The sequence below is a fragment of the Lissotriton helveticus genome, chromosome 9, assembly GCF_964261635.1.
Source record: "Lissotriton helveticus chromosome 9, aLisHel1.1, whole genome shotgun sequence".
Taxonomy (NCBI): Eukaryota; Metazoa; Chordata; class Amphibia; order Caudata; family Salamandridae; genus Lissotriton; species Lissotriton helveticus.
The window spans coordinates 1,274,622,505-1,274,645,419 of record NC_136070.1 but is presented as its reverse complement, the minus strand read 5'-3'; the positions used below and the strand labels follow the sequence as shown (position 1 = coordinate 1,274,645,419).

Genomic DNA, 22,915 nt, shown 5'->3' with positions numbered 1-22,915 from the left:
ATCAACTCATGTTCCAGTCCATGGACCAAGGACATTTTGCGATAGAATCCATCTTTAAAGGCAAGAATACGTTAAATTGTATGTGGGAGGCCCCTAATGTGATATCTTCAATCTATAAACGTTTAATGGTAGGACGCTTATACTCTAAGGAGCGGACTTTAGTCCGAAAATAGTGCCTGCACCCCACTCAGCCAACTTAAGGCGCTTTAGTAGGGCTTAGTTCGCATTAGTCACGCTTCCAAAACTGTCACAGGAAGTCCCGCCCACCTGCGCAGAGAGTGGCTCCATGTCCAGCCTACTTCCGCCCTCTTCAACCTGGTTTAAATCAACAGAGAAAATAATAAGGAGGCAAAAGCGCAGCAAAGGAGCCTAGAGGAGGAAGCTAAGGCTTCCAGGAGATAAAATATTTTATAAACACTTGACTGTTCTGTAGAAAAAGCTATTTTCTGAGCCAAAAAACTCTTCCTGGGCACTGCAATGAGCAGCTACTAATATCAAAAAACAAAACTCTTTGCATTGTTATTCTGTTTACCCAGTTTTCCTAACAGCAGAACCTCACAAGCTAAGACTGATACATTTGGGAAGATCTTCACTGAAGTAATTAAAGTATTCTTCACTGCTTCAAGAAGCTTTGGTAAAGGCAAGAACCTTCTCATCTTGGACGGTGAATTTAAAACTCACCAGCTTGCCGTTACACCTCACGCATGATTGGATTGTGGATGTCGTCCCAGAAATCGTCCTCCCGATAGTACAAAGCGTCAGGCCTAAACCACTTGGTGATGGTCCAAGATCAGACAGTTTGTGAGAGGACGCGATGATGACGCCGCCAAGAATCCCCCGCTGGGCCCTTCTGGTCCCACACACCGAGGCCAATCCTGGGCCCTGCATGAAGGTTCTGGAGAAGCTAGGCAGCCGGAGTCATTCGTGGGGGTCCCTCTATCAGCCCCGGTCACTCCTTTGTCACGGTAATGAGGCCGCTGCCGTGGGGGTTCAGGGTGGTTGACTCAGAACCACGGATGAGTGTCAACGAGGATCCCCAAAATCTCTCAGCAGCCTCCACCCAGCAGACCATGGTATCCCCTAGAGCAGAGGTCTTCAAACTGGGGGGCGGGCCCCCCCCTGGCTGGTCCTTAAATGTTCTCTGGGAGGGCGCAAGTCTCTGGCCAAGAGAGGCATCATGTTTTGTTTTGAGTGTTAACCCACTGCGTGCGCGCGTCGACCAATGGCTGTTGCGATCCCCACCTCGGTAGTGCTGCGCACATCCGTTGGCTGAAGCGTCCCCGCCCACTCAATAGAACTCCCGCACCGCCGCGGAATTTGCGCCGCGGTTAAGTAGTTAAAAACATGAGCGGCAGTAAAGCACTTTGTAATGGGTCATCACTTACAAATGTTGTCATGTATATCCTGACAGGGAGTATGTGTAAAACACAGCAACAGAGCTGACCTGCAATGTTTATATGACGAGACATATTTAAACATTGTCAATTTAGTAGCGTATGGGTGAAAATAAATTGAGGGTGGGGTGAGGATTTTTTTCACAAGGGGCACAGGATTAAGAAGTTTGAAGACCACTGCGCTAGAGTAACTCTCCACCAGGACCTGAGCAGACTTCTGCTGCTGAAGGACACCCCTTCAAACAGTGTCAGACTGGGGCAGACAATAGGTCGGGACCCCAAAATAATACCGGTCCCCATTAGTGAATCAGAAAACTAAAAAAAAGTGGCCCACATTTGACATTAGGGCAGGTTTGAACTTGGAAAAGCCACTTTTCATAGGTGTTTTTGCAAGGTAAGGGAGACTGCATGCATGTGTGCTTGTCACAGGCAATGTTTCTGTAATATCAGGTAAATCAACAGTAAGAACAAGCCTCAAACCTTTAAAAAAACACCCACTAGGCAATAAAACAAGCAGAGGAATCTCCAAGAGACTGGCCCACGCACTGGCCGATTGGACCCGCCCCCGGGGCATTGCCGGAGCGCCCTGTTGGTCAGTCCAATCCTGCCTTCGTTCAGTCAGAGAGAGTAAGAGTGGCCCTGCGTCCATCCATTTGTGGTCCCCCAGGGGTCCCTCCTGCAGTTGAGACAAGGCTTTTGAGACAAGCCTGTAGAAGGCGGGAACGGTGTTGGAGATCTAGTGGGAGCATGCAGGATAGAGAATCTCATAAAAATCTTTTGTGGGAATACAGGACGGAGCTCATTAGAGTCAAACAAGAATACTTTTCAAATCTTACTGGGGCTCTTACTTCATCAAAAGAGCTCTTCAACATCGTCGACTCTTTAATTACCCTGAAGACTCCTGATCCTGTTACTAACTCACAGCAGCTGTGTGATAACATAGCTGAATTCTTTCAGGATAAAATCGACGATATTGTCGCGACTCTTGAGCTCCAAAGGATCTCTGTATCTCCACCTGTCCTTCTTGTTCCCCAGACCTCCCTCGATACTGAACCAGTCGGACATGCAAGTTCGAGCTCGCTGTCTACTTTTCCTCCACTTTCTTTACAGGAACTGGAAGTCCTGTTGAGTAAGACTAAATCTGGCTCGCCCCTCGATCCCTGTCCTCTCCATATTTTTAACCAATGCAAGGAGACCCTCTTGCCCCCGCTACTTCAAATAATGAACATGGCCTTAAGAGAAGGTACTTTCCCTTCCCAATGGAAGAAAGCGGTTGTGAAGCCGCTCTTGAAGAAGCCGTCATTGGACCCAGAAGTGCTGAAAAACTTCCGCCCCATTTCGCTGCTCCCAGCCCCCGCTAAGATGCTGGAAATCCACCTACACCAGCACCTTTCTTCCTTTCTGGAGACCGCCGGTCTCTTGGATCACTCGCAGCATGGCTTCCGGAGGGGTCATAGCACGGAATCCGCCCTTACCGTGGTGCTTGATAACATCCGCACCACGGTTGATAGGGGCGGAAGTACGTTGCTGATCCTTCTGGATCTCACAGCTGCTTTTGATACCCTGTCTCCCCTCGTCTTAACATCTCGTCTAAGGGAGATAGGGGTGCAGGGGCAGGCGTTAAGCTTGTTAGCCTCCTTCCTGGACCGGAGGGAACAGAGTGTGAAGCTGGGAGAGTTCCTATCTCCATCCCTGCCGCTGAATTGGGGGGGTCCCACAGGGGTCGGCGTTAAGCCCGACCCTGTTTAACATCTATGTGACCACCCTGGCCAGGCTTATTAGATCTTTTGGGATGGAGGTAGTATCCTACGCCGATGATACGCAGATCCTACTCTCTCTCGCCGAGTCTGTCAGCTCCTCTGCCTCCAAGTTTAGACTCTGCATGGAGGCAGTCGCCCTCTGGATGATTAACAATTCACTGCGGCTAAATGGCGAAAAGACAGAGATCCTCGTATTCGGCGAGAAGGATGACATCTGGTCGGCGGAATGGTGGCCGGAATCTCTGGGGACCTGCCCGGCTCCAACGCGGGCAGCACGAAATCTGGGGGTCATGATTGATCCCTCCCTTGACATGGCTCTTTCAAGTAAGGCGGACCATATCTACCTGCTGGGGCATCATTGCAATCTTGCGCAAAATCAAATACTATCTATCTGTGCAAGCTCGAAAACAGACGGTCGTGGCCTTGATAACATCTAGGCTCGACTATTGCAATGCCTTGTATGCCGGGGCCAATAAAGGTCTGCTGCGAGGTCTCCAATCGGTGCAAAACGCTGCGGCAAAGTTTGTCCTGGATCTCCCAAAAAGGTCGTCTGCGACCGCTGCCAGGAAATCCCTACACTGGCTCCCAATTGAGGCTAGGATCTCATTTAAAGTGCTATGCCTGGCATACGGTGCGTTAAACAAGAAGGAGACCGGAGACATAAAAAACCTCCTCTCCTTGTACTCACCTGAAAGGAACCTCCGCTCCTCGTCGAAACTGCTCCTCACTGTACCTCGGGTGCGCAGAGCCAAATGGGGAGGCAGAGCTTTTTCTAACCTGGCCCCAAGATGGTGGAATATGGTTCCCCTGGAGATCAGGAGCCTACCTTCAATGCCTTCTTTCAGAAGGGCTTTAAAAACTTGGCTATTTGGCAGAGCATATCCTTAGCCTTGGGTTTTAGCCTTTGTCTCTTTTCTGATTTTCTTTGTAGGCGCCTTGATGCCTTTGGGCAAAGTTGCGCGTTTATACATTTATTTTCAATTCAATTCAATTCAATTCAGTTGTTTCTCGCCTTCACTGCTCCGTTTACAATGGCCGGACTTCCCTGCGGTCCAGCACCCTCCTCGGTGGCCCGGCAGCCATTGCAGGCCTATGAAACTAGCGCTAACTGCTGGATTACACTTCTCACACAATTTCGCATAATTACCAGCAGGGCACCAGTCCTAAAAAACAAAGTGGGGGGGGACTAACCAGGTTAGTCTGTATGCAAGTGACGTCATGGTGTGTGACATCACAGCGTGTGACACCACATGTAGCTTTGCAGGGTGGGCATTTGCGCAGCTCCGGTCTATGCCAACACCTTTATGAATGTATTCGAGAATAAACACATCTTGAGTTTAGACATTTGGAAGAAACATGCTCAAGTATTCGTACGCCATATTGATGACATTTTCATACTTTGGCGAGGAAAACACCGGGATTTAATGATGGCTTTAGAACATCTGAACACAATTAACGAGCGAATACAGTTCACTTATCAGATTGATAACAACTCCATCTCATATCTAGATGTATCTTTGATAAGGAAAGGAAACAGAATCGAAACCACCTTATTCGAAATATCCACAGATCGCAACAATCTCCTACACTACAGAAGTTTTCACCAACTCCCATTGAGAAACCGTCTACCACTTTCACAACTCCTGAGAGTCAAAAGAATAGTATCAAACAATACAGAATTACAGACACAGACTGAAAATATGATATGTCGCTTTCAGGAACGTGGTTACCCGAAGGAAATATTAGAACAAGCAGTGAGAAAATGTGCTCTCAAAACTCGCAAATAACTTTTGCAACCACCAACAAAAACAGTTCAATCCAGAATCGTTGTAGTATCGAAGTACTCCACCACGAGTCATCAATACAAACGGATTATTCATACACATAGGCCGTTACTGACTGGTGAACCAGACTTAAAAGGAATTTTCAACAATGAACCCATGTTCGCCTATGCAATGAGTAGAAACATTCAGGGACTCCTTAAATCCACAGACATATCAGATTCCGTTTCACACAAACGGACAGTCAATGTTTACTGAAATGCCCTTGTGGCTTGGTTTATGTTGGAAAAACCAACAGGAAAATAAAGACCCGGATATTGGAACATAAGAGTAACATCAGGACAAAAAATATGAAATCAACAGTAGCAACTCACTTCAATGAGAGACAACACAATATTGCACAATCGAAATTCATGATCCTAGAAGTTGTGAAAAAATTTAGGGAAAAAAACAACAATAAAGTTCTCATACAGCGGGAAAACGATTGGATCTACAGGCTAGATTCAATAAAACCAAAGGGTCTCAATGACCGCTTGGAATTTGCGTGCTATCTGTGATCTTCTACTTTTGAACCATGAAACTGTCTTATACATTTTGCCTTTAATTTGGTTGCACATGCTGTTCACTGCTTTTTTTCTATATAACTCACTTAGCCCTATACTTTGTCTTTATAATGGTTGCACACGTCGTTCACTGTTTTTCCACATAATACATGTAGTAGCCCTTTCACAATTGTGATATAAGTATATGCACATAATCCTACTTAAAACACAATTCGAAACTTTAGACACAGTTATACAACTCTCTCCACCACAATTTTTTTAACACAGCCATATTTTCACCATTAGCCGATTTTCTCATTCTTTTCACCTTTACATAACAATCGTTTATTTCACACCCATCAACTAAGTTTCAAGAACCAGTGATAGATACACATTCTTATGTACAGACTTCTCCACTATCCACTACAAGATGGCGCTCATTCGCTCTCCCGCGAACGGGTCACGTGACCGCAAGTCCGCCAACAATATCGTAGATAAATGCCAGATTTAAATGGCGTTTTACATGAAACTTAGAACACACTGCAAGCAGAGCTCGAGTCGGGGTACCACGCGGGTGGACGGCGTCCCCGAACGTATTTTCTTGGGAGCTCGATAACTATAAACTGCAACTGAGTGCAAGCCACCTTTCGTGACGTCACTTCCTGTCGTGACGTCAGCGTCCCCCCACTTCTTTTTTTAGGACTTGTGCCCTGACTGCGAGAGCGCGGTTTTCATCCACCGGCAAGTGAGACCCCAATACATAGCATGAGGAGCGGAAAGGCTTGTCTGCTCACTCATAGACTCATTGACTTGAACGCGGCATAACTTTCATATCTCCCGCGAAGCACATCGTGAAACTTTATTGATTTAACAACACACATATTATGTTCACATTTACTTTGAATTAATTAATTACCACATATATCTTAGGATTATAACCACAAACTATTTTTAAGTTTTGACAAAATTCATGTTGAGTCTATGAAAGCACATCGCTATGTTCGCCGTTTTTTTGTTCACTATGACAAAATCACATTCACTTGTTTTGCGGGTATATCTAGCACGCTTGCACTTGCGTTAACTTCAGAATGTGGTAACTAACAGAGTCATCAGTTCAAAGGCATGGCATTTCACATTTATTTTGCTGGTTTCTATTTAACCCCTTGGCCGCGGCGGTAATTCCGCCGCGGCGCTGGGGGGAGGGGGGGGCACGCGGCGCCGCCATGCTGGTGACGGAACCACTCCGTCACCAGCCACGGTCGCGCTGTGCTTGTGACGGAGTGGTTCCGTCACGGCCTCGCCCGCTCAATGGAACGCTCAGCGCAGTTGTGGAATTAATGCCGCGCAGGCGTGGCGGCCGGGCCGTGACGGAACCACTCCGTCACCAGCACAGCTCGTCCGTGGCTGGTGACGGAGTGGTTCCGTCACCAGCATTCAAGGGGTTAAATTGACACAGTCGCAACAAGATGTATATAGCATGAACAAGACTGTTAGAATTTAGGATGTGGACCCTCATTTAGGTTTAACTCCTTAACTGCCCCGAACGTTCCGCGCTAGTGCGTAACGTTCTATTGCGCGGGCGGGGCCGCAACAGACGTGCGCCGCACTCCAAAGGTAGTGCACGCGACGGCCGTTGGCCGTCGGCAGCAGCGATGAGGTTAATCAAATTTCATTTTGTACAGACTTCCCCTGATGAAGGGCCTACGTAGGCATGAAATGCATTGGGAATTTCGCTAAAGAAGTTTGATAACATCAGAGAATGAATAAAGCTTTGTAGTCCTAAAAGAAAAGAATATATTCATAAAATAAAATGAATAAATAATCTATTATTAACGGATAATTGTCCTTTACAAATTATTGAGGATATCACTTGATGAACTATAGAAATCGCTGACGCGATCAACATTGCAGCGCCCAGAGGGTCGTCCCCTATGCTTAGCGAACGCATGTATGGTTGTATTAATAACACTTCATGGTCTAAAAAGTGAAACCTCTGTAGCACGCAACAAATTTCAAATTAAACACTATTAAGAAGCCTGTGTGCAACCTACCCCATTCTCAGGCTTTGCAGGATGTGACATCACAGGAAGTGGCATCACAACCCATGACCTTACAGGAGGTGACATCACAAAAGTGCCATCAGATGTTTAAACCCCACACACGTTTAGCAGGTCTAATAGCACTTTACGAGATTTAGCAAATTCAGTTTTGCGTCGGGAATGTGCCAAAAAAGTAAGCAATCCTGGTGCAAAATCTGGCCCTCAACTTTTACCTTTATTTTTTTTTAACTCTGCCACAAAGAAATTAGCAACAAGGAGAAAAGTGGCATTAAATCTATTCTGTTCAGATGTTTGCAAAGTCTGCATTTTAAAATATTTTATGGGGTTAAGGCACCTGCTGTAGAGATCTTACTGCGCCCAGAAAATCGTAGGTAATAACAATAAAGGTAAGATAACTCAGAAGGTCAACGTATTTGCTGGAGAGATCTGTGTTTTGTCTGGTCTCAGTTTTTAATCAAAGGAGCATAGAGTTAAAGGCATTTCCTATAAAACACATTATGTAACAGGCAGATCCCAGGTTTATATTTTATGTAAATGGGTTAGTGGGTTACTGTTTGTAACACAAAGATCCTTTTGATACTCGCAGTTCATAAATTGTAATCCTTGTAATATAGCACAGTGACTACTACAGTTTGTAACCTTCACTGTCTTATGTAACACATCCTGTACATAGGTGTACACTCTTACATGATTTATTTTCCATGTATAATGCGTGCATGTGACTTAAAGCGCTTTGACCCTAGATCTGGATGAGTAGCACTATAGAATAAATAAAACAGAATAGCGGGCTTTAAATTGTTATTTGTGTAAATACTGTGACAAACCAGCATACCTGACATTGCTATAGTGCATGCATAGCTCTTATATGCAGGTACTTAAAGTCGAAAGCATGACAATGTGCAGGGGCTGATGAATGTGTCCCAATGTCTAAAAATGACACCTTGACCAGCTCAGTATATGTCTGTGGGGAGAAACTTCCTGACAGGTTAGACGGCGTCCACCCTATGAAGACAGTGGGTAGACGGCATCCCTTGACTCGTGCCCTGATTACGAATAATTTGCACTAATTACAAGTAATTACGCTAGAGATAATTACGCCAGCTACACCCCCCCCCCCTCGAAAAGTTACCTGGCCTCTGAAGGATGAATAGCTGAGTCTGCCTTGTATGACAATGAAGAAACATGATGATACATAACATAACAAAAGTGTAATGAAAATGAGGAACTTATAACAAAATGTATTATGTGTCGTAATTAAGAAAAAGCATTGTCACGTAGTTATTTATAGTTTAATAATTTTCTGTTGGAGTTGCAAATAGGATTATGGTTAAAAATGATTGTTGCCTCAATCATTTAGCCGTGTATAAGTTGTGTAAAGCACTACATTTCTTCTTTTGGTTACTTCACTTACAAGTTATGTTTGCTTTTTTGGATAAATATGTGGTTTTGTTTAGCTTTTCAGCTAGGATAATAGAGTTATGGTTCAAAGCAGGGTATAGGTTTAATTAAGGGCTGTGCTTGGAGTCAGGAAACAGTCTGATCCACACTTAGCCACTCTGGTTTTCGTGATTTGCAAGTGCTGGGTGTCAATCATTTCCATCCTTGTGAGTTCTGATAACTATTTCATTGCAGATGTTTTATTTCCAGTTTGCATTCAAGCCTGTCTTGCAGGAACGTAACCCACTGAGCTATCCATGTGCCAATGTGATGCAATTTCATCAGAACCACAGGCCAGCCAGGATACCTCTTTCAAGCTGCACCCCAGCCGAGGGTGAGCAACGTGCCTAGTGGCCACGTGAGGGGCTTTAAGGCGCATACAATATTAAATATAAAGAAAGAAAGGAAAGCAGACGCACAGACCGTGGGCACGTCGCGCGGTGGCTGCTGGGAGACGCGCCACGCACCAGCAGATACTCATGTCACTGTTATGGAAAGAAGAAACAAGGGCAGACAATGGCGCCTTTCACCTCGTGCAAACCACAGCCCTCGTCCAGACAGACAATTATGATTCCTTTCACTGAAGGGAGGTGACTTGTCTGCGTCTGCCAGTGGAAACAGAGACTTTAGCATCCATAACTGAAGCTAACCCCACTCCTGGCGCTAACCTTGACCCCAAGGTTGACCCTGAACCAACCCCGGCCCTAACCTCAACACTGGCCCCAACCACAACACTGGCCCCGCCCACAACACTGGCCCCAACCTCAACACTGGCCCCAACCTCAACACTGGCCCCAACCTCAACACTGGCCCTAACCTCAACACTGGCCCCGCCCACAACACTGGCCCCAACCTCAACACTGGCCCCAACCTCAACACTGGCCCCAACCACAACACTGGCCCCAACTGGCCCCAACCTCAACACTGGCCCCAACCACAACACTGGCCCCAACCACAACACTGGCCCCGCCCACAACACTGGCCCCAACCACAACACTGGCCCCAACCACAACACTGGCCCCAACCACAACACTGGCCCCAACCACAACACCGGCCCCAACCACAACACCGGCCCCAACCTCAACACTGGCCCCAACCACAACACTGGCCCCGCCCACAACACTGGCCCCAACCTCAACACTGGCCCCAACCTCAACACTGGCCCCAACCTCAACACTGGCCCCAACCACAACACTGGCCCCAACTGGCCCCAACCTCAACACTGGCCCCAACCACAACACTGGCCCCGCCCACAACACTGGCCCCAACCACAACACTGGCCCCAACCACAACACCGGCCCCAACCTCAACACCGGCCCCAACCTCAACACCGGCCCCAACCTCAACACCGGCCCCAACCACAACACTGGCCCCGCCCTCAACACTGGCCCCGCCCACAACACTGGCCCCGCCCACAACACTGGCCCCGCCCACAACACTGGCCCCGCCCACAACACTGGCCCCGCCCACAACACTGGCCCCGCCCACAACACCGGCCCCAACCTCAACACCGGCCCCAACCACAACACCGGCCCCGCCCACAACACCGGCCCCGCCCACAACACTGGCCCCGCCCACAACACTGGCCCCAACCTCAACACTGGCCCCAACCACAACACTGGCCCCAACCACAACACCGGCCCCAACCACAACACCGGCCCCAACCACAACACCGGCCCCAACCACAACACCGGCCCCAACCACAACACCGGCCCCAACCACAACACCGGCCCCAACCACAACACCGGCCCCAACCACAACACCGGCCCCAACCACAACACCGGCCCCAACCTCAACACCGGCCCCAACCTCAACACCGGCCCCAACCTCAACACCGGCCCCAACCTCAACACCGGCCCCAACCTCAACACCGGCCCCAACCTCAACACTGGCCCCAACCTCAACACTGGCCCCAACAACAACACTGGCCCCAACAACAACATGGTCGCAAAACCTGGCCCATAATCTGAAGGTAACCCCTCCTCATCCATAGCTCTTCCTGCAAACCCTAACTAACCCCGAACTTGACCCCCACCATGGCCCTAACACTAGGCAGGCCCCTATCGAGCAATGTGTGATGTCAGACTGCAGACTCAACAGAGCAAAGTCTCGTATGATAAAAAGATGGGTGCAAGTCAGGGCCACTGGAATTATGTGGCACGGGAGGGCCAAATGATGTGGCGGGGTTGAGTGAATTATGCGGCAAGAAAAGCCAAATTACGTGGCACATTTCTGATAGTATTACTTCAATATGGTGTCATTTTTAGGTCGAGCCTGGGCAGCGCAGGCACTGCTCTGTGAGGCATGCTGTATTGGAGTATACACTTGAAGCCCCGCCTACTCTCCGTATATATTTGTCATTGGCTTGAGTCATTGTCCTTCGTAAATGCTGGCTTCTGATTCGCTATTAGGCTTGTTAGTCCCTCCTTAGTACCGCTTGTCTTCATTTGTAACCTACCATGAGGACTGGCCCTTTTAGTCCGGTTGTTACACGGTACGCCTTCTTTAGTCTGTAAGCACAGCTTTCTTTAATGAGTTTCTCTTACTGCAGGAGGGTCTCTTGTGCGCAGTTGCGCCCACCGGCTTGTTTATTTAACTTGTAGCAAACAGGGATTTCTTCAGGGGCCATGGGAGACAGAAGGGGCAACTCAGCAATATCTTTAGGGAGGTCAAGGGTGTGTGATGTAAATCCCGCTAATCTGGCGTGTTTATTTTCTGAACCAACATTTATGTATTTTATTTATTTTTTTAGTTTTATATACCACGAACTAGACCCGAAGATATCAGGTATCAGAGCGCTATACATAGCGCCAGTTTTCTAACACAAGGACACATTCATTTTTGTTCGGCACGGGGGAGATTAAGTGATTTGCCCAGAATCACAGGATGTTGAGCGGCGTTGCCGAGATACGAGCCCGGTTCCCCAGCTTCGAGGTCGACCGATCCTCTCCCCAGTTAAACATGAATATGCTTTAGGTTTGCTCCTCCGCTCACTTGCTAAAAACCATGACTTCAACAAAAGGCTCTTACCCTATTTTCTCAGTTTGTTCCTCTGACTGTGAAATGGATCCAAGAAAGAAAGAAAATCTTTGGCTGCAAAAGTCTCTTTGGACACACCCTCCCGCAAGCGCGAACCCAACGGGAAGGTATCGGAGCGCTTTAGTGAGCAGTGTTCCAGTTCCAAAGTGGCCGCTCGCTGCGCTTTGCTCCTCGGCTCAGATTACCTGTAAAGGGTGTGCTTTCACCCAGGGCCAGACTGGCTACCGGGCAGTTTGGAATGCTGCCGAGCTGGGGGCTGATTTCGTTGATGGAGACCTGCTTGTACTAAACGAAATTCGTTTTGCTTTCATTATTTCGAAGCACACACAGGTCTCCATTAACGAAATCAGCCCCCACTGCAATGAAATCAGCCCCCAGCTCGGCAGCTTTCCAAACTGCCCGGTAGTCAGTCCAGCCCTGCTTTCACCCCCAGTTTAACGTTTCTCTCACTCGTTTGCTTTTCTCCCCCTGTCCCCCACATTGCTCTGTCTGTTGTTTGCTTCCCTCTGCCCTCCGTGCCCCTCCCCCACTACGCCATCCTTTTTGCTTCCCCACACCTGCACCCACAGCTTTGCTTCCCCACACCCTCCCCGTCTGTCTTCCTTCTGTTACCTTCTGTTTGCAACCCCTCCCCCCACACACACTTTTAAACAAGCCTTTGCAATGCAATAGGTCTCGCCTTTGTGAGAGTAAATGGCAATGCCTTTTATTTATGTTTTAAAAACAAAAACATAGTGCTCCCCATGATCGTACCACCAAGACAATCGTACCCAACTGGAACCAAATGGTTGCACCCAAATATAGCCCTGTCGTGCCTGCACGCGAGCGCAAATATCTTCACACAATGTCGGATGTAATTAAGAAGGAATGTACCTTTCTCATTGCCTGTTCCTGTCTCTTTTTTCACCCCTTGCCTTCCTGCTCCTTTCTGTCTGCCTTTCTCTTGTCTTCAATAAATAATGGCACGTGCGGTTAGCTATATAAATACCGATGTATAAAGGGCAATTGCTTCAACCCACCCTAACCCTGTAACAGCTGTTTGCGAATGTTTTCTTGTATAAAAATAAATAAATAAAAAATAAATAAATAAATAAAAACATAAATAAAAGACATTGTTATTTACAATGCCAATGGCTCAACGTGCCTAAATGCGAGACCTATTGCATTGCAGATGCTTGTTAAACATAACACTGTCTTGGCATTAGTTAATCCGAATAAGTACCAGTTCAATATAACAACAAGCTACAGAAAGGTGACCAGTTAACCTTTGCAAAGCGCCTCCCACTGCGTTCTTAGTAACTTTGGAATCGTTTAATCTAGAAACAACATTTTTTTTGTTAAACTCTGCTGATTACGCAGCAGATGGTGGGTTATGTGGCAAATCTATAATTATGTGAATATCACTGCGCAATCGCATAATTCCAGTGGCCCGGATGTAAGTCACCCTCACTGCCAGGATACTGGGGGGCCACACAGCGCGTCCACTGCACCGCTTTATCCTGGTCAGAATCTTACACCTGCAGGAACCCGAGACTGTGCCCCCCCCCCCCCCACACAACTCACCTGACCTGGAATCCCAACCCTACATCCATATCCCAGACCCAAGAATGGGAAGTCTAGCTAGATTTCTGACCTTTAACCCCTAAACCCAACAAGAAAATGGAGGCCTGAATACGACATCCGGACACGAGCCCTGAACTCTAAAAGCCACATTTACGACAATCCTTAGAAGCAGCGGGGCCCACAGCCTGCGTAAAGCTCCGACCCCCTCTTGTACTCACACTGCAGGGGGGGGCTGGGGTCTCAGAAGAACGGGTGCACCCCCCTCTGTACATTTACGCTTACGTCTGCAGTGCAATCACATACTTTTTCACTTTCAAAGCATTCCAGGAGTACTCGGGTGTGTAAGCAGTTACACCTGTGTGACAGTGTTAGGCCTAAAGTTACTCATGCGTAAGTGCTCAGCAGGAGGGGGTTGCACGAGTGTGTTTTTTACCCTCTCCCTGGACAAAGGGGGGAATATTTCTGCTCGTGGAGAAACCCCAGAACCCACACCCCTGTCGGTGTTAAGGGCGCCGCCTCCCTGGGTGCTCAGAGGGGCCGAAGGAAAGCCTGCAGAACAGGACATGCTCTCGGGGTACATGGATGGGAGACGTCTGACCTGTGACCTCGGATTCTGCCCCCAGGCTCCTCCGCGGTGAGGGACAGGCAGGAAGCTAACAGACAGGTCGGTGGGGGCAGGGCTGAAGCTCAGAGCCCGGAGGGTGGGGGTCCCACCTGGCACGCAGGGGGCACCCCCAGGTCTGAGACAGGAGGTCGGTGGGCGCAGGGCTGAAGCTCAGAGCCTGGAGGGTGGAGAGTCCCACCTGGCACGCAGGGGGCACCCCCAGGTCTGTGGGCGCAGGGTTGTAGCTCAGAGCCTGGAGGGTGGGGAGTCCCACCTGGCACCCCCAGGTCTGTGGGCGCAGGGCTGTAGCTCAGAGCCCAGAGGGTGGGGGGAGTCCCACCTGGCACGCAGGGGGCACCCCCAGGTCTGAGACAGGAGGTCGGTGGGTGCAGGGCTGAAGCTCAGAGCCTGGAGGGTGGAGAGTCCCACCTGGCACGCAGAGGGCACCCCCAGGTGTGTAACAGGGGCGCTGGGTCGGACCAGCATCCGGGGCCCTCGGGCAGTGCAGGGAGGGCTGGTCTGACAGGTCGGTGGGTGCAGGGCTGTAGCTCAGAGCCTGGGGGTGGAGAGTCCCACCTGGCACCCCCAGGTCTGTGGGCGCAGGGCTGTAGCTCAGAGCCCAGAGGGTGGGGGGAGTCCCACCTGGCACGCAGGGGGCACCCCCAGGTCTGAGACAGGAGGTCGGTGGGTGCAGGGCTGTAGCTCAGAGCCTGGAGGGTGGAGAGTCCCACCTGGCACGCAGAGGGCACCCCCAGGTGTGTAACAGGGGCGCTGGGTCGGACCAGCATCCGGGGCCCTCGGGCAGTGCAGGGAGGGCTGGTCTGACAGGTCGGTGGGTGCAGGGCTGTAGCTCAGAGCCTGGGGGTGGAGAGTCCCACCTGGCACCCCCAGGTCTGTGGGCGCAGGGCTGTAGCTCAGAGCCCGGAGGGTGGGGGAGTCCCACCTGGCACGCAGGGGGCACCCCCAGGTCTGAGACAGGAGGTCGGTGGGTGCAGGGCTGTAGCTCAGAGCCTGGAGGGTGGGGGTCCCACCTGGCACGCAGGGGGCACCCTCAGGTGTGTAACAGGGGCGCTGGGTCGGACCAGCATCCGGGGCCCTCGGGCAGTGCTGGGAGGGCTGGTCTGACAGGTCCTGCACCGACCTGTCAGACCAGGCTCTGCGTGGCCCTGTTTGCATTCTCCTGGCTCTGTTTTCACTGTTGATTTCTCTAATATGGCCCCGATCATGGCCCGCAGGAAGAACCAGCCCCAGATTGCAGTGAGCAGAGTCCAGGAACTGGCCAGGAGGCAGACAAGTGCCGTCTCTTCCCCAAAACCTGTGGCTGTTACAGTTTACAATTGTAGCTTTAACCTGCCTGTGATTGCATATTTGATCACCTGTTTTATGTTTTAAACTTGAGGTTTTTCATGCCCATGATTGCTTCCATTTAACCTGTTGAATTGTGGGATTTGCAGTCCAAAACTCTGTCGTTGTTCCCTCTCATTGCTGATGACTTTCAGTTTTCCCTCCAAATTTCTCCTTTGCTCTGTGCTTAGACCTGTATGTTAAAACAGTGCCCCCCCAGCCACCACTTTGTGTTCACAAGCCAGTGAAACCAGCCCCCCTGCCTCGCCCCCAGCAACAGGGATATTCTATTTATTTATTTATTTATTATATTTTTAGAGCGCACTGTCACCTCGCAGGCATCCTGGCGCTAGCACTTTCAGAGACATAGCAAGTATAGGGCCACACTACAGACAACTGTCTACATTTTCGGAAACACCCATGTTTTTATCCTTCTAAAGAGGTGATCACTGACTTGTCTAAGTTCCAGAGGTAAAGAATTCCAGAGCTTTGCAGCTGACACCTCAAAGGATCTGACACCGGATCTCACCTTCCTGAATCTGGGTACCTTTACTAACTTTGCCCCGACGAGCGCAAAGTTCTCATGGGGACATACCATTCAAATTTATTTTGAAAGGACAGAGGCCCCAACCCATTTAGGGCTTTGAACACTAGGCAGAGAGATTTGAACTGGACTCTTTGTCTCAGTGGAAGCCAATGCAATTCAGCCAAAGCCACGGAGGAGGAAGACCTTCTGGGCCAGCCAAGCACTAATTTGGCTGCCGTTGACTGGATCCTCTGCAGCCTATCAAATAAGAAGTTAGGAGAGTCAAGCAGCAAGGCATTGCAGTAGTCTAATCTGCTGAGAATAGTGCTACGTGCTATTAATGTGCGATCCAAAGGGGGGCAGAGGGAAAATCTCCCTCAATGATCTAATAATGGCCATACAGCAGCCCACTGTTTTCGTCACCTGTGCTTCCAAAGTTAGTTTACTGTCAAAAGTCACGCCCAGGTTACGAACAGTCTTTACAGGCTGAATGACAGTCGGGGTGTCCATGGGCCAGAAGTTACTGGGAAGCCTGGAGGGAAGCCATTCTGTAGTACAGTAAAGCACATCCGTTTTATCAGCATTAAATTGCAGCGAATTATCCCTCAACCACAACGGCGTGTCACACAAACAACTATTAAACACTTCCAATGAAGTTGACGGATCTCCCTCGAGAGAAAATCAGCTGTGTCTCATCAGCATAGTTTATGATGTTGATTTTATGCTTTTTGATGACCGTCATTAGTGGTTTCATGTAGATATTAAATAACATGGGACTGATGGCCGAGCCCTGCGGTACACCATGCGTGATTTTGGTAAAAGCAGATTCAAAAGGGGAGAGAGACACCGCTTGCTGTCTGTCCAGTAAAAAGGACTGGAACTGTTTCATGGCACACCCTGTTACCCCCACCTCTCAGCAGGAGTCCATGGTTGACCGTGTCGAAGGCGGCCGACAGGTCAAGCAGAATAAGTACTGCTGGCTGACCCCTGTCTGCCCGCCTTCTAAGTTCGTCCATCACGGTCACCAAGGCTGTCTCGGTGCCGTGGGACGGCCAAAAACCAAACTGGCCTCCTCCAATAAATTGTGTTGTTCCAAAAATTTGGAGAGAGTGCTGCTAACTATGCGTTCCACAATTTTTGCGGGAAAGGGCAAGAGAGAGATGGGCCTATAATTTTTAGGGCAATCCGGGTCAAGGGAAGGCTTTTTTAGCAAGGGAGTCACGACAGCTTGCTTCCACTGAGACGGAACCACTCCGTCAGTAAGCAACTGAATACAAATCTGGTGGAGTGTAGGAAATAGCTGGGCCTTAAACTCTTTCCAGATTTTATAGGGCAGCTGATCTAAGGTCTCTGACAGGAAGAGGTCACTGGGTCAGAGTGTTTGGCATGGAGGGGGCAGGACTGCACCTCGGTGACAGGAAGAGGTCTGGGTGTCTGGCATGCAGGGTGTAGGACTGCAGCTCTGTGACAGGCAGAGTTCACTGGGTCAGAGTGTCTGACATGCAGGGTGCAGAACTGCAGCTCTCTGACAGGAAGAGGTCAAAGGGTCAGGGTGTCTGACATGCAGGGTGCAGGACTCGGTGACAGGAAGAGGTCATTGGGTCAGAGTGTCTGACATGCAAGGTGCAGGACTGCAGCTCAGTGACAGGAAGAGGTCAAGGGTCAGAGTGTCTGACATGCACGGTGCAAGACTGCAGCTCTCTGACAGGAAGAGGTCACTGGGTCAGAGTGTCTAACATGCACGGTGCAGGACTGCAGCTCTCTGACAGGAAGAGGTGGCGGGGTCAGAGTGTCTGACAGGCAGGGTGCAGGACTGCAGCTCTGTGACAGAAAGAGGTCACTGGGTCAGAGTGTCTGACATGCAGGGTGCAGGACTGCAGCTCTCTGACAGGAAGAGGTGGCGGGGTCAGAGTGTCTGACAGGCAGGGTGCAGGACTGCAGCTCTGTGACAGGCAGAGGTCACTGGGTCAGAGTGTCTGACATGCAGGGTGCATGACTGCAGCTCTGTGACAGGCAGAGGTCACTGGGCCAGTGTGTCTGACATGCAGGGTGCAGGACTGCAGCTCTGACAGGAAGAGGTCACTGGGTCAGAGTGTCTGACATGCAGGGTGCAGGACTCGGTGACAGGAAGAGGTCATTGGGTCAGAGTGTCTGACAGGCAGGGTGCAGGACTGCAGCTCAGTGACAGGAAGAGGTCACTGGGTCAGAGTGTCTGACATGCAGTGTGCAGGACTGCAGCTCTGTGACAGGAAGAGGTCACTGGGTCAGAGTGTCTGACATGCACGGTGCAGGACTGCAGCTCTGTGACAGGAAGAGGTCACGGGGTCAGAGTGTCTGACATGCAGGGTGCAGGACTGCAGCTCTGACAGGAAGAGGTCACTGGGTCAGAGTGTCTGACATGCAGGGTGCAGGACTGCAGCTCTGTGACAGGAAGAGGTCACTGGGTCAGAGTGTCTGACATGCAGAGTGCATGACTGCAGCTCTGTGACAGGCAGAGGTCACTGGGCCAGTGTGTCTGACATGCAGGGTGCAGGACTGCAGCTCTGACAGGAAGAGGTCACTGGGTCAGAGTGTTTGGCATGGAGGGGGCAGGACTGCACCTCGGTGACAGGAAGAGGTCTGGGTGTCTGGCATGCAGGGTGTAGGACTGCAGCTCTGTGACAGGAAGAGGTGGCGGGGTCAGAGTGTCTGACAGGCAGGGTGCAGGACTGCAGCTCTGTGACAGGCAGAGGTCACTGGGTCAGAGTGTCTGACATGCAGGGTGCATGACTGCAGCTCTGTGACAGGCAGAGGTCACTGGGCCAGTGTGTCTGACATGCAGGGTGCAGGACTGCAGCTCTGACAGGAAGAGGTCACTGGGTCAGAGTGTCTGACATGCAGGGTGCAGGACTGCAGCTCTGTGACAGGAAGAGGTCACTGGGTCAGAGTGTCTGACATGCAGGGTGCATGACTGCAGCTCTGTGACAGGCAGAGGTCACTGGGCCAGTGTGTCTGACATGCAGGGTGCAGGACTGCAGCTCTGACAGGAAGAGGTCACTGGGTCAGAGTGTTTGGCATGGAGGGGGCAGGACTGCACCTCGGTGACAGGAAGAGGTCTGGGTGTCTGGCATGCAGGGTGTAGGACTGCAGCTCTGTGACAGGCAGAGTTCACTGGGTCAGAGTGTCTGACATGCAGGGTGCAGAACTGCAGCTCTCTGACAGGAAGAGGTCAAAGGGTCAGGGTGTCTGACATGCAGGGTGCAGGACTCGGTGACAGGAAGAGGTCATTGGGTCAGAGTGTCTGACATGCAAGGTGCAGGACTGCAGCTCAGTGACAGGAAGAGGTCAAGGGTCAGAGTGTCTGACATGCACGGTGCAAGACTGCAGCTCTCTGACAGGAAGAGGTCACTGGGTCAGAGTGTCTAACATGCACGGTGCAGGACTGCAGCTCTCTGACAGGAAGAGGTGGCGGGGTCAGAGTGTCTGACAGGCAGGGTGCAGGACTGCAGCTCTGTGACAGAAAGAGGTCACTGGGTCAGAGTGTCTGACATGCAGGGTGCAGGACTGCAGCTCTCTGACAGGAAGAGGTGGCGGGGTCAGAGTGTCTGACAGGCAGGGTGCAGGACTGCAGCTCTGTGACAGGCAGAGGTCACTGGGTCAGAGTGTCTGACATGCAGGGTGCATGACTGCAGCTCTGTGACAGGCAGAGGTCACTGGGCCAGTGTGTCTGACATGCAGGGTGCAGGACTGCAGCTCTGACAGGAAGAGGTCACTGGGTCAGAGTGTCTGACATGCAGGGTGCAGGACTCGGTGACAGGAAGAGGTCATTGGGTCAGAGTGTCTGACAGGCAGGGTGCAGGACTGCAGCTCAGTGACAGGAAGAGGTCACTGGGTCAGAGTGTCTGACATGCAGTGTGCAGGACTGCAGCTCTGTGACAGGAAGAGGTCACTGGGTCAGAGTGTCTGACATGCACGGTGCAGGACTGCAGCTCTGTGACAGGAAGAGGTCACGGGGTCAGAGTGTCTGACATGCAGGGTGCAGGACTGCAGCTCTGACAGGAAGAGGTCACTGGGTCAGAGTGTCTGACATGCAGGGTGCAGGACTGCAGCTCTGTGACAGGAAGAGGTCACTGGGTCAGAGTGTCTGACATGCAGAGTGCAGGACTGCAGCTCTCTGACAGGAAGAGGTCACTGGGTCTGGGTGTCTGACATGCACGGTGCAGGACGGCAGCTCTCTGACAGGAAGAGGTCAAAGGGTCAGGGTGACTGACATGCAGGGTGCAGGACTCGGTGACAGGAAGAGGTCACTGGGTCAGAGTGTCTGACATGCAAGGTGCAGGACTGCAGCTCAGTGACAGGAAGAGGTCACTGGGTCAGAGTGTCTGACATGCACGGTGCAGGACTGCAGCTCTCTGACAGGAAGAGGTGGCGGGGTCAGAGTGTCTGACAGGCAGGGTGCAGGACTGCAGCTCTGTGACAGGCAGAGGTCACTGGGTCAGAGTGTCTGACAGGCAGGGTGCAGGACTGCAGCAGTCTGACAGGAAGAGGTCACTGGGTCAGAGTGTCCGACATGCAGGGTGCAAGACTGCAGCTCTGTGACAGGCAGAGGTCACTGGGCCAGTGTGTCTGACATGCAGAGTGCAGGACTGCCGCTCTCTGACAGGAAGAGGTCAGAGTGTCTGACATGCAGGGTGCAGGACTGCAGCTCTATGACAGGCAGAGGTCACTGGGCCAGTGTGTCTGACATGCAGAGTGCAGGACTGCCGCTCTCTGACAGGAAGAGGTCAGAGTGTCTGACATGCAGGGTGCAGGACTGCAGCTCTGTGACAGGAAGAGGTCAAAGGGTCAGGGTGTCTAACATGCAGGGTGCAGGACTGCAGCTCTCTGACAGGAAGAGGTCACTGGGTCAGAGTGTCTGACATGCACGGTGCAGGACTGCAGCTCTCTGACAGGAAGAGGTGGCGGGGTCAGAGTGTCTGACAGGCAGGGTGCAGGACTGCAGCACTCTGACAGGAAGAGGTCACTGGGTCAGAGTGTCTGACAGGCAGGGTGCAGAAATGCAGCTCTGTGACATTAAGAGGTCACTGGGTCAGAGTGTCTGACATGCAGGGTGCAGGACTGCAGCTCTGTGACAGGCAGAGGTCAGGGTGTCTGACAGGCAGGGTGCAGGACTGCAGCTCTCTGACAGGAAGAGGTGGTGGGGTCAGAGTGTCTGACAGGCAGGGTGCAGGACTGCAGCTCTCTGACAGGAAGAGGTCAGAGTGTCTGACATGCAGGGTGCAGGACTGCAGCTCCATGACAGGAAGATGTCACTGGGCCAGAGTGTCTGACATGCAGGGTGCAGGACTGCAGCTCTGTGACAGGCAGGGGTCACTGGGCCAGTGTGTCTGACATGCAGGCTGCAGGACTGCAGCTCTGTGACAGGAAGAGGTCAAAGGGTCAGGGTGTCTAACATGCAGGGTGCATGACTGCAGGTCTGTGACAGGAAGAGGTCACTGGGTCAGAGTTTCTGACATGCAGGGTGCAGGACTGCAGCTCTCTGACAGGAAGAGGTCACTGGGTCAGAGTGTCTGACAGGCAGGGTGCAGGACTGCAGCTCTGTGACAGGAAGAGGTCACTGGGTCAGAGTGTCTGACAGGCAGGGTGCAGGACTGCAGATCAGTGACAGGAAGAGGTCAGGGTGTCTGACATGCAGGGTGCAGGACTGCAGCTCTCTGACAGGAAGAGGTCACTGGGTCAGGGTGTCTGACATGCAGGGTGCAGGACTGCAGCTCTGTGACAGGGTCAGAGTGTCTGACATGCAGGGTGCAGGACTGCATCTCTGTGACAGGCAGAGGTCACTGGGTCAGAGTGTCTGACAGGCAGGGTGCAGGACTGCAGCTCTGTGACAGGAAGAGGTCACTGGGTCAGAGTGTCTGACATGCAGGGTGCATGACTGCAGCTCTGTGACAGGCAGAGGTCACTGGGTCAGAGTGTCTGACAGGCAGGGTGCAGGACTGCAGCTCTCTGACAGGAAGAGGTCACTGGGTCAGGGTGTCTGACATGCAGGGTGCAGGACTGCACCCCCTGCCTGCTGCTGCAGCAGCAGTACCCCCCTTCCCCCCCAGCATGCACCTCTTCTCTCCCACTAGGGCCACATTACACGTGTGTAGATACATTCGAGCAGAGCACAGACCAGGCTCCCAGCGCTCCTTCGCAGCTGCCTGTTTCCTTGTGCATCGTGACCCCACAGCCTGGCCTCAGCCCCCAGCTCCGTCCTGGCTCCTATGCACTGTGTGGGGTCTGTGGGGGTGGAAGGCACCGGACGCCACTGGGCATCACTTCAGAAGCGGCAGGTGGCGACCCCTGCCGCCAGCCCCCCCCCCCCCCCCCCCCCCCCCCCCGGATGAAAACAGGCCCTTGTAACACCCAGAGAGTTAAAGTCTCACAGCGACATCTGCAGGTCACAAGTGGGAATCCGAAAGAAGGACGGCCCAGCCTTTCAACCTTCCGAGGTCGATCACCCGGAGGACCATCGAGTGCTAAGAGCGCTGAGGGCACTTCCGGGAGGTGTAATCCTCAGCCCTCAGTCTGTGACACCCGTTATTCACAGCGCTTGTTATTCGCAGCGCTTCGAAGCAGCAGACGCGCGTCTCTAAGAGCTACATAAAGCACATTCTTGATCGGAAGCGGGTGGGGGGGGGGGGGGGGGGCCGCAGACCCGGAAGCAAACAATTTACAGTAACATTTTCGTGTGATCTTCAAGGCTGGAATGGAGGGGGTGGGTGGGGGCGAGCGTTGATGCAACTCAGGGGGGGGCCGCAGAGGGAACCCCTCTCCGGGGGTGTGCAGTATGACAACACTGAGATACGAGCGCGAGGAAATACGTGCATTGCTGTTATCCCCC

At 51.5% G+C, this 22,915-nt stretch overlaps 1 protein-coding gene across 1 annotated transcript in view; it reads right to left on the bottom strand.

Annotated features, from left to right (window-relative positions):
* The window catches only part of CAMK1 (calcium/calmodulin dependent protein kinase I), a 411,042-nt gene that overhangs the window by 387,611 nt on the left and 516 nt on the right, over positions 1–22,915 (bottom strand). The gene's annotated exons all lie outside the window — the stretch shown is intronic.